This window comes from Trachurus japonicus, chromosome 1 (genome assembly GCF_045865225.1).
Source record: "Trachurus japonicus isolate A0001 chromosome 1, Traja_1.0".
NCBI classification, from domain to species: domain Eukaryota; kingdom Metazoa; phylum Chordata; class Actinopteri; order Carangiformes; family Carangidae; genus Trachurus; species Trachurus japonicus.
The window spans coordinates 31,989,682-31,998,930 of record NC_140907.1 but is presented as its reverse complement, the minus strand read 5'-3'; the positions used below and the strand labels follow the sequence as shown (position 1 = coordinate 31,998,930).

Genomic DNA, 9,249 nt, shown 5'->3' with positions numbered 1-9,249 from the left:
TAAACTTTAGTTTTGTAGCTTATATAGTTACAATGAGCTTGTAGAGATTAAAACAATGTAAAACTAATTTAAACAAAAGAGATACTGTAACAGTGACAAAAACACAACAAACACAAATGAAAAAATATAATCAAACTAGAATCCTGTGACCCATTAAGATTACAGTATAACAGTCCATAAAGATAAATGTGATACTACAATATAAAATAGAAAAAGGGAAAGGAGAACACTGCACACCACACTTGTTTTTCTACAATATAAAATAGATTCACTACATAAGGGGTTGGAAGGCTTTTTTGTTACAGTGAGTTTTTAAAAGAGATTTATATTTCATTATACTACTGTACTAACCTGAGGTTCACAGCTACAGTAGGGTGCTCCAGAGTCCTGAGGCATCTGTGTATTTTGACTAATTTAGGTGATTATGAAAAGTGCAAATTGTTCCATTCACTCAAATGAACGCCACACTGATGTGATGCTGTATTATTATTAGTGTATGATGAGTGTGTATGAATGAATGTGTGTTTGTCTTGATCGTCCTCACAAACGAGTGTCAGTCCACAGGAAGCCTTTTATTCTACGTCTCTGCCTCCTGCAGCACAATAAGTAGATAAGACTTGAATTTACCATGGTAACGTTTAATCCGTTTAATCTGAAAAAGAAATCATGGTTGTTTTCTACTTTTACACTTTTTCTTTTTAACAATATGTTCCTTGGGAGGGGGAGCTAGTGTTTAACTAAGGATGAAACACTAGCTCTCATGTAAATACATTCATTTCTATTCATTGGTCCAGTATTGGCTCTTATCAGACCAGTGGAGCTCAGGTGAGTGGATGAAGTGAATATTCACAGCCTGAATGTTTTGCATCCTGAATTTGCCTCACCACCTCCTTCAACACATTTACTCCACTTCACTGGTGAAACATTAACCGTCACCGTCGGCTGATCAGAACAGTCAATGAGTCAGTTCACATGCTAAGTTTCTTTATATCCTGAATTTGCCTCAAACTGTGATAGTGTGCTACACTACGTTCACACACTCCATGGATCCTCTGGACCTGAGTGTTAATGTAAATCTCTTTATCTCATTGTACTTTGACACAACTGTCTTTGTGCTCAGTGACACCTTCAGTGAGCGCTCATCTAACTGACACATCTGTGTCGTTTTCTTACAGCTCATGGTGCAAGGATACTCCCCTCAGCTTTCTCTTATTACCATGTTCGGTGTTGTTCTGTAGGGAAAACCCTCTCTCCATCTCTCTGCAGTGTTTTTCTCCTCACCTCAGACTCAACTCCACTGTTTCCTCTCTTGAATGTTGCTAAACCAACTGAAACTAAAGTTCATGGTCTTTCACCTCCTAGTTACATAAATGATCTTTCAACTCCATCTTACTTAAACACGTGTTCTTATAAATGTACCTACTGTGTGAGGTTTGTTGTTGTTAAATTGTTTAATTTATTGCTAAATTGTTTTATTGTTTTTAAATTGTTTTAAAGGCAATAAACAATTATTATTTTATATTTATTCTTCAGCTAATTTTTATTTTTATTTTTTCCATATGTTGCACTATGTACAGCACTTTGTTTCAGCTGTGGTTGTTTTAAAGGGCTCTATAAATAAAGTTGAGTTGAGTTGAGTTGAGTTGAGTTGAGTTGAGGTTTATTCATTCTGTGTATTGTTCTGTAGGGAAAAACCTCTCTCCATGTCTCTGCAGTGTGTTGACTGACATATTGTAGAGATATAGTACAAACAACACCTACAGTCTCTCATTCACACCTACAGGCAGTTTAGACTCGCAAAAATCTGGTGTGTGTGTGTGTGTGTGTGTACTTGTATAGCTGTACATGTGAGGACCGCAGTTTGAGTCTTAAACATCAGAGTGGGGACATTTTGGGAAAGTGAGGACATTTTGGCCGGTCTTTACTTTCTCAAGCCCCTGTTTGAGGGTTAAGGTTGACTTTAGGTTATAATTACATTTAAATTAGATTAAGAGTGATTGTTAAGGTTAGGCATTTGTTTTGGACAGTTTAGGTTAGGGTATGGGGCTAGGGAAAATATTATGTCAATGAGTCTCCTCACAAAGACTGCTGTACAAACGTGTGTGTGTGTGTACTGTGCATGTATGTGTGTGTTTATACACCGCAGAATTTTATTTTTATTTAACCTTTATTTAACCAGGCAGAATCAATTAAGAACAAAAACTTGAAAGAACCCACTGAGATACATGCAGAACATGGAATTAACAATTACATTATATTGTGTCCCCAAACCCAAATCAGAACCAAGCCCATTGTATTACAGTAAAATCCCAAAAGTTTACAGCGTAACAGCCCACAGAGACAAGAATTAGGATACATTATAAACTAGGTTCACCACAGTACTCGAAGATATAAATTAATATCAATACCCCCGATGCAATAAATATGCACAATGCCTCTACTCTCTTCTCCTCTGGCATTGTTGCCTTATTGATACTGAGCTGTATGGACCTGGACGGAGGAGGATAATCAGATGGAGAGAGGTTCTTCCCTACAGAGCAACACCTAACATGGTGAAATGAGAAAGCTGAGGGGAGTATCCTTGCACCATGAGCTGTAAGAAAACAACACAGATGTGTCAGTTAGATGAGCGCTCATTGAAGATGTCACTGAGCACAAAGACAGTTGTGTCAAAGTACAATGAGATAAAGAGATTTACATTAACGCTCAGGTCCAGAGGATCCATGGAGTGTGTGAACGTACTGTAGCACACTATCACAGTTTGAGGCAAATTCAGGATATAAAGAAACTTACCATGTGAACTGACTCATTGACTGTTCTGATGAGCCAATGGTGGCCGTTAATGTTTAACCAGTGAAGTGGAGTAAATGTGTTGAAAGACGTGGTGAGGCAAATTCAGGATGCAAAACATTCAGGCTGTGAATGTTCACTTCATCCACTCACCTGAGCTCCACTGGTCTGATAAGAGCCAATACTGGACCAATGAATAGAAATTAATGTATTTACATAAGAGGAGAAAATACTTAAGAAACTAGAGAGCAGAGCATATGACGTTCATAAAAAATACTTCATTCAAAATGAACTTGTCCTGCAGCTTAAAAACATGACACATATGAATCAATTGATCAATTATCTAATGAAAGTGCATGGCCTAACAAGAGGCATTGAGCATGTCTATTGTATAATAGTATTTGATATTTGACAACAGCCTTCCTGTGGAGCAGCTCATTAACAACTTTTAAATCTCTAAAAAATATTCACCGTTAAAAAAAGGCTTTTTAAGGCCACCTATGATGGCCACCTATGTTGAATCTAGTTTATATTGTATCATACTGTATTTTTGTCTTTGTGGGCTGTTATACGGTACTCTATCTTTTGTGTTTTTATTAGTATAGTTCAACATATTTTTTTTAAAATTATTACTCTATATTTTTTTGTTGTGGGTTTTATGGGTCACTGTTTTCTCTTTTCTTAAATGTATTTTACATTGTTTTCATCTCTATAAGTTCATTGTAACTATGTTAAGAAAGGAGATTCAAACACAAAGTTCATTATCATGTTTAACAAATGCCCGAAGATCTAGGAAAAAGAAAAACGTCCATCAAAAATAAGTTGTTGTTTCCATACACCAGTGCAGTTCATAGTGGGCTTTGGTGTTAAAGTCATGTGCAGGACAATGACAGTTGCTTTGGAAATTTGCATGAATGTACACTCGTCTTTAGCTCATGGTGTAATGTTGATTTATCCTAATGAGTTGACCATTTTCTCAGAGGAGGACAGGACGGTGTGAAGGTACTTAAGAAGACAGGGCTGTGGCACCAGCAGAGCAGTCATTAGATGGTCAATGACAGCAATGGCTCGTCCAGCGCTTCTTTACTTCCTGCTGTGGCTCGGTGAGTAGGAAACAACTGTTACTGTTTCAACCAGTTAGAAATGATCCTGTGACACTGTGTTGATTTACTGAGTCCAGCTGTGATGAGGGGGGAGGTTTGGTTTGGATCATGGAGCTACAGGAACAAAGACTTTTCAACTTCTGGACCTTGACAAACACAAAGATTTGACTGTTCCATGAGTTCATTGACTTTTTGTGGCCGCTCACTACTGTTGTTTTCTAACTCACACTCACCTGGTGACGACTTTCTATTTCAGGTGTCACACTGAGTTCAGCCATGGATCTAGAGAAGAGGATCATCGGAGGTCACAACTGTCCAGACGCTGAACGTCATTTTCATGTTAAGCTGGAACCAAAATCTTTCAGAGGAAAGAAGTTTATCTGTGGTGGCTCTCTGATCAGTGAGCAGTGGGTCCTGACTGCCGCTCACTGCTGGAAGACATTAGGGTGAGTAACACAGCTACTGTATCAGTAATGAATGAAACAATCTGAATCTTGTGAATTTAAAGCGACAATTGATGGATTCAGACATCTGACATATGGGGTTTTGTCTTAGACAGTCTGGTCTGTTACATTAAAATGTTTGTATTCATTTAGGTGATCTTCTTCTTCTCCTTCTTCTTCTTCTTCTTCTTCTAGGACTGCCAAAGCAATTGTAAATGTCCACCCAGGTGCTGAAGAGGAGACAATTGATGTCATCAAACATGTACCCTACAGAGACCCCCATAGACACGACATCATGCTACTGAAGCTAAAAACCGCCCCCAAAAGAATCCACACAGTACCTCTTCCAACGGAAAAGGAATGTGAAACGGACCTTAAAATGTAAGTGGCGACCCCCCCATTTGGAGAAAATCTAAGTAAATGTACCAGTCTGTGTGCTGTGTTGTTACATCAGGAGCTATACCTTTATTATAGGTCTCATTGCCATGCTCCATCTGGCAGGGGGACTGCCAACGGAAATTAGCATTTTGGCTATAATTGGGTGCATTTACATTTTATCTTTTTAAAATGTTCATTAAAGGGACAACGAGGAGTTTCTATTTGGTTATAAAAAAGTCTCACGTTAATGTGGATGAATCTACACTACCCACACTTGTTAATGGGCCCAATTTCGAAATAATATATCGTTTTGTCTCTATCGTTATTTTCTTATTATTAGTGGTGGCGGAAATGCTGGTCGAGCCGACCAGCTTTCTTTACTTTCGATTTCGTGGCGAGTCATGAGAATAACACAGCCGAATCGCCGTTTATGGTCGGAACAACGACGGTATGTGATCGTCTTCGAACCTCTGACTTTAATTCTTGATGAATGAAAACATGTGTCTGTCTTGCACCGGTCAAAGAAATGTACGGTGCACACGGAGGCTCATAAATGTAGTGTGAAAACGCTTCGCTTTTCCAAAACTCCTTGTTGTCCCATCAATGTACACCGTCCCTTGAAAATAAATAAAGGAAAAAGAAAGAAAGAGAAGAGAAGTAGAACTTCACAGTCACAGTGAGTGGCTGTTTTCTGGAAACGCTGCAGAACACCAAACACTCAGTCTATTGTTTTTATTGTTTAAATTTTTTATACAAAAACGGCCCAGAAAAGTTGTATATTTGTGCTCTGACAAGAAAATAACGGTGTCTTAATGTTTTTCCTATTTTCCAGAGGAGACAAGTTTCAGGTAGCAGGTCTTGGGATCAGCGGTGTTGACCCAGCTACATTAAAATTCAGTGAGATTATTTCTATTATTTGGGGGGGAATTTTATCTTTTATATTCATGTGTCAAAGCAAAAAGTGTCATTATTATTCACGTTGGTGAAAGATGAAAACAAAGTTGTCTTTTCATTTAAATATTTCAGTTCATCAGTGTTGTTTTACTTGAGTTTTCAATTTTATTGGAAAAACGACACAAAATAGTTTATTTAGAATTAATTAACAAGACTTATTCATTTTTCTTTTCTTTAGCGGATCAGTTTCCAACAAAACTTCAATGTCTCAACGATGTGTCTGTCGTTCATTGTGATGAAAAGAGTGTTAAAGGTTACAAACGTCCACGCCTACCATATGAAAATGCTTTCTGTGCCCAAACTCCAGGAAAGGACACCGCTCCAGTGAGTTGTCTTTGTTTCTAAGCCGACGTCTTCTGTTTTGCCTCGTTTCATCCCCTGAAAAATGTTGTCATCATGATCTGTATTTCTGTCTAACAGGGCGACTCTGGTGGAGGAGTACTATGGAAAAACAAGCTGTATGGTACCGTCATTGGTGGTGCTGGGGAAGCATTAGTGGCGCCATTTCATTTCTTGAGAGTCTGCAAGTACCTGAAGTTCATTGATGATACTATTAAAAAACACTGAACCTCATATTGAACATTCATAATAAAGAAGCCATGAAAGTTTTGGCTATTCAGTGAACCATATGTGATGCTGCTGTTGTTGTTTTTTGAATCAAGTTTTAATTTTCTCTCTGACACAGAAAAGTTTTAGATCTCCTCATCTTAACCAGGGTTCAACAGTCTGAGTCTCTTTCTGTCTGGAACTTGGAACAATAAAGACCACACACATACAGTACAGGAGACATTTTAAAACACAAAATGATTTTTTCATATACCTTGTGTCTTTTGCAAGAAAAACCTTTGTGTATTCATTGTGTATTTACTGTAATGAAAACACCACTGCAGTGCTCTGTATCATAACATGTGATCATCACTGCCCCCATGTGGTCACACTTGAAACATACAGTCTGATGTGGACGTAGGGTCCACATAATGCATTTTATCTTTTGGTTAAAGCAGAACAATGCAAGTCGGCCGGAAATAGCTCGCTCCTTCGTTGGTTTCTCTTTTTTTCCCTCTCCGGAGCTCCCCCACAGTTCTGGTAGGCACATGTCACTGTCGTAAAAAAAAAAAAAAAACTCGCCGCCACCACCTCCGCCCCCTACACGTGCTTGTGTTTACTGCTGTTTGCTAAGCCCTGCTAACACCGAGCTAATGCTAACACGGAGCTGACGGAGCTAATGCTAACACGGAGCTAACGCTAGCACAGCTAATACAGCCACACACAGGCACAAAGACACAGACATACACACAGATGAATAAATGTTCCAAAACGCGAAGATGTGTGTGTGTGTCATGATGTATTACATTATCTTATAAAAGACCCATGGTGTGTGTGTCTGTGTTAGCATTAGCTCCCCGTTAGCCACAAGCTGAACTTCCTCAGTACAAACATTTCATGTTTCCATGGTTTCCTCCGACTTTCCGAACTCAAACCAATCACGATTCATGACATGCATGACGTCATATGCGTTCTTATCTCGTACTGCCGTAAGGCAGTTTCTCGCGATACTTCTATCCATTGACGAGATTTGTGACACCGAGACGGACGACTGATCTTGCAAGTGCGGTTTTCAGCCAGTGGGGGGGGTGAGCGCATTGGCCTAGACACCATTCACTTCATAACAGGTCACTCAACCATCACAGTGACTCTGAGCCACAATAATTACAGCCCAAATCCTGCATAGTTCTGCTTTAATGTTTAAAGCAGATAACAGCGGCACGGCCGTTTCGGCTAATGCTGTGTTCAAGGCAGGCTTTTGAAACCGTAAGTTACAGCTTCAAGTCACAACTACGACTTGGTAGCGTTCCAGGTAACCCGTAGCTCGTGTTTTTACCGTCCTGTTGTCTGTGAAAGTTCCCTATAACGGCCACTCGTAACTTCCGACCCGTGAACTCGTACCAGATCGAACTGGTATGACTTCACAGGAAGGAAAAACACAAAGTACGAGTTTCCTTGAACGCACCATGAGTTAGCAGCCCCCGCCCTTGTCAGGCATCAATTGGTCCTCGTGCTACGTCACCACATTCACGCGCATCCCTTGGCTGCACACACAGCCCTTCATGCCGTTCTCTCCCCTCATTGGATAACACTTGTATCCCACAAGGAAAATTTTCTCCTCGGGTTACAGCAGAGCAGAGTGACGGAGAGACTCGTGTTTAGGCTGAAATACTTCATGTAAGTGATTGCTGACGGAAAATAGGACTATTTAGGACTTATATTAACAAAAACATTCCACTGATATCTGCTTTAACCAATGAATTCAATTAAATGTCTGCTATTTTTTTTTTTTTTTTTTAGAGACCCTAAACTTCAGTGGACATAAAATGCTGAATACAGTAGAGAGCAGAGTTTTTTAATCAAATGGTCACTAATTTGATTTCTTGTCTTCATGTTGAAGAGTCAGACTCTCTTTGATGTTTATACACCTGTGTGTTTGAGCACTGAAGCAGCACTGCCCCCATGTGGGCACACTAAAGCACTGCAGTCTGATCTATGAGCCACCTACCTATATGGAACTGGTTCTATCCACTGTTATATCCAGTGTGTCCACAGGAGAGCTGAAGCTGATCCCAGCTGACAGAGGGTGAGGGCCGAGTATCACAGAATTCACACATAGAAGCAAACAACATTTACAGGCAGTTTAGAGTCACAAATCAACATAATGTGTGTGTGTTTAAACACTACAGAACCCATGAGAAAAAACGGGATCAAACCCAAGATCTTATTTTCAACAAGTTATTTTCACCAAATTCGTTTTTGTCATCTACAGCATTAATCCCCAGACCAGCAACCTGAATCTCATTTCCTCTGAAAAATGAGGAAACCATCAAAGCTACGGTTGGCAACAGTTATTTAGTCATATTTGCTGGACCTGCCAATATTTTCTGGTACTACTATATGAAATGGGTAATTTAGGAAAAAATCCAACTCCTCTGAGGACAATTCTAGCCTGAACCTCAAATGTCCTCACAATAACAGTTTCAAACCATATGTCCTCACAATAACAGAGAGGCATTTACACACACACACATACTTGTCTTTCTATACTTGTGAGGACCCTGTTCAACAGTGTACCCCTTAACCCCTAACCTAATTCTAACCTCACCAACAAACCAAAAAGAGATGAGATCTTCACCTTTAGAGTGTCCTTTGACGTCATACAAGAATGCCCTTACAACAATCTAAGACTGACGTTCGTCAGTTAAATATACAAATAAACACACACACAGCCGATTAAGTGACCGATCCACCGACTGCACATGTCTTTGGACTGTGGGCGAAAGCTGGAGTATCCAAAGAGAACCAACACATATACAAACTCACAACATACAAACTACACCAAGTTAGACTCCAGAGCAGGGAATCAAACCTAAATCCTCCTTGCTGAGAAGCCACAGAGCCACACAATCTGAACTTGTTGTAGAAAGAGAAAGGGAAATCAAAACTTACACTTTAATATCAGTTTTGATCCATCTAGATCTCTAGATCCATTGCTGTACTCAATGTGACACCTGGAAGAGAAAGTGGTCCAC

At 39.6% G+C, this 9,249-nt stretch overlaps 1 long non-coding RNA gene across 1 annotated transcript; it reads left to right on the top strand.

Moving 5' to 3' along the window:
- Positions 1-3,795: 3,795 nt before the first annotated feature.
- On the top strand, positions 3,796-4,654 carry LOC146992319 (uncharacterized). The gene is made up of 3 exons (XR_015037223.1): positions 3,796-3,893; positions 4,150-4,339; positions 4,532-4,654. It is a non-coding gene; the product is annotated as an uncharacterized LOC146992319 (long non-coding RNA).
- Positions 4,655-9,249: the final 4,595 nt, after the last annotated feature.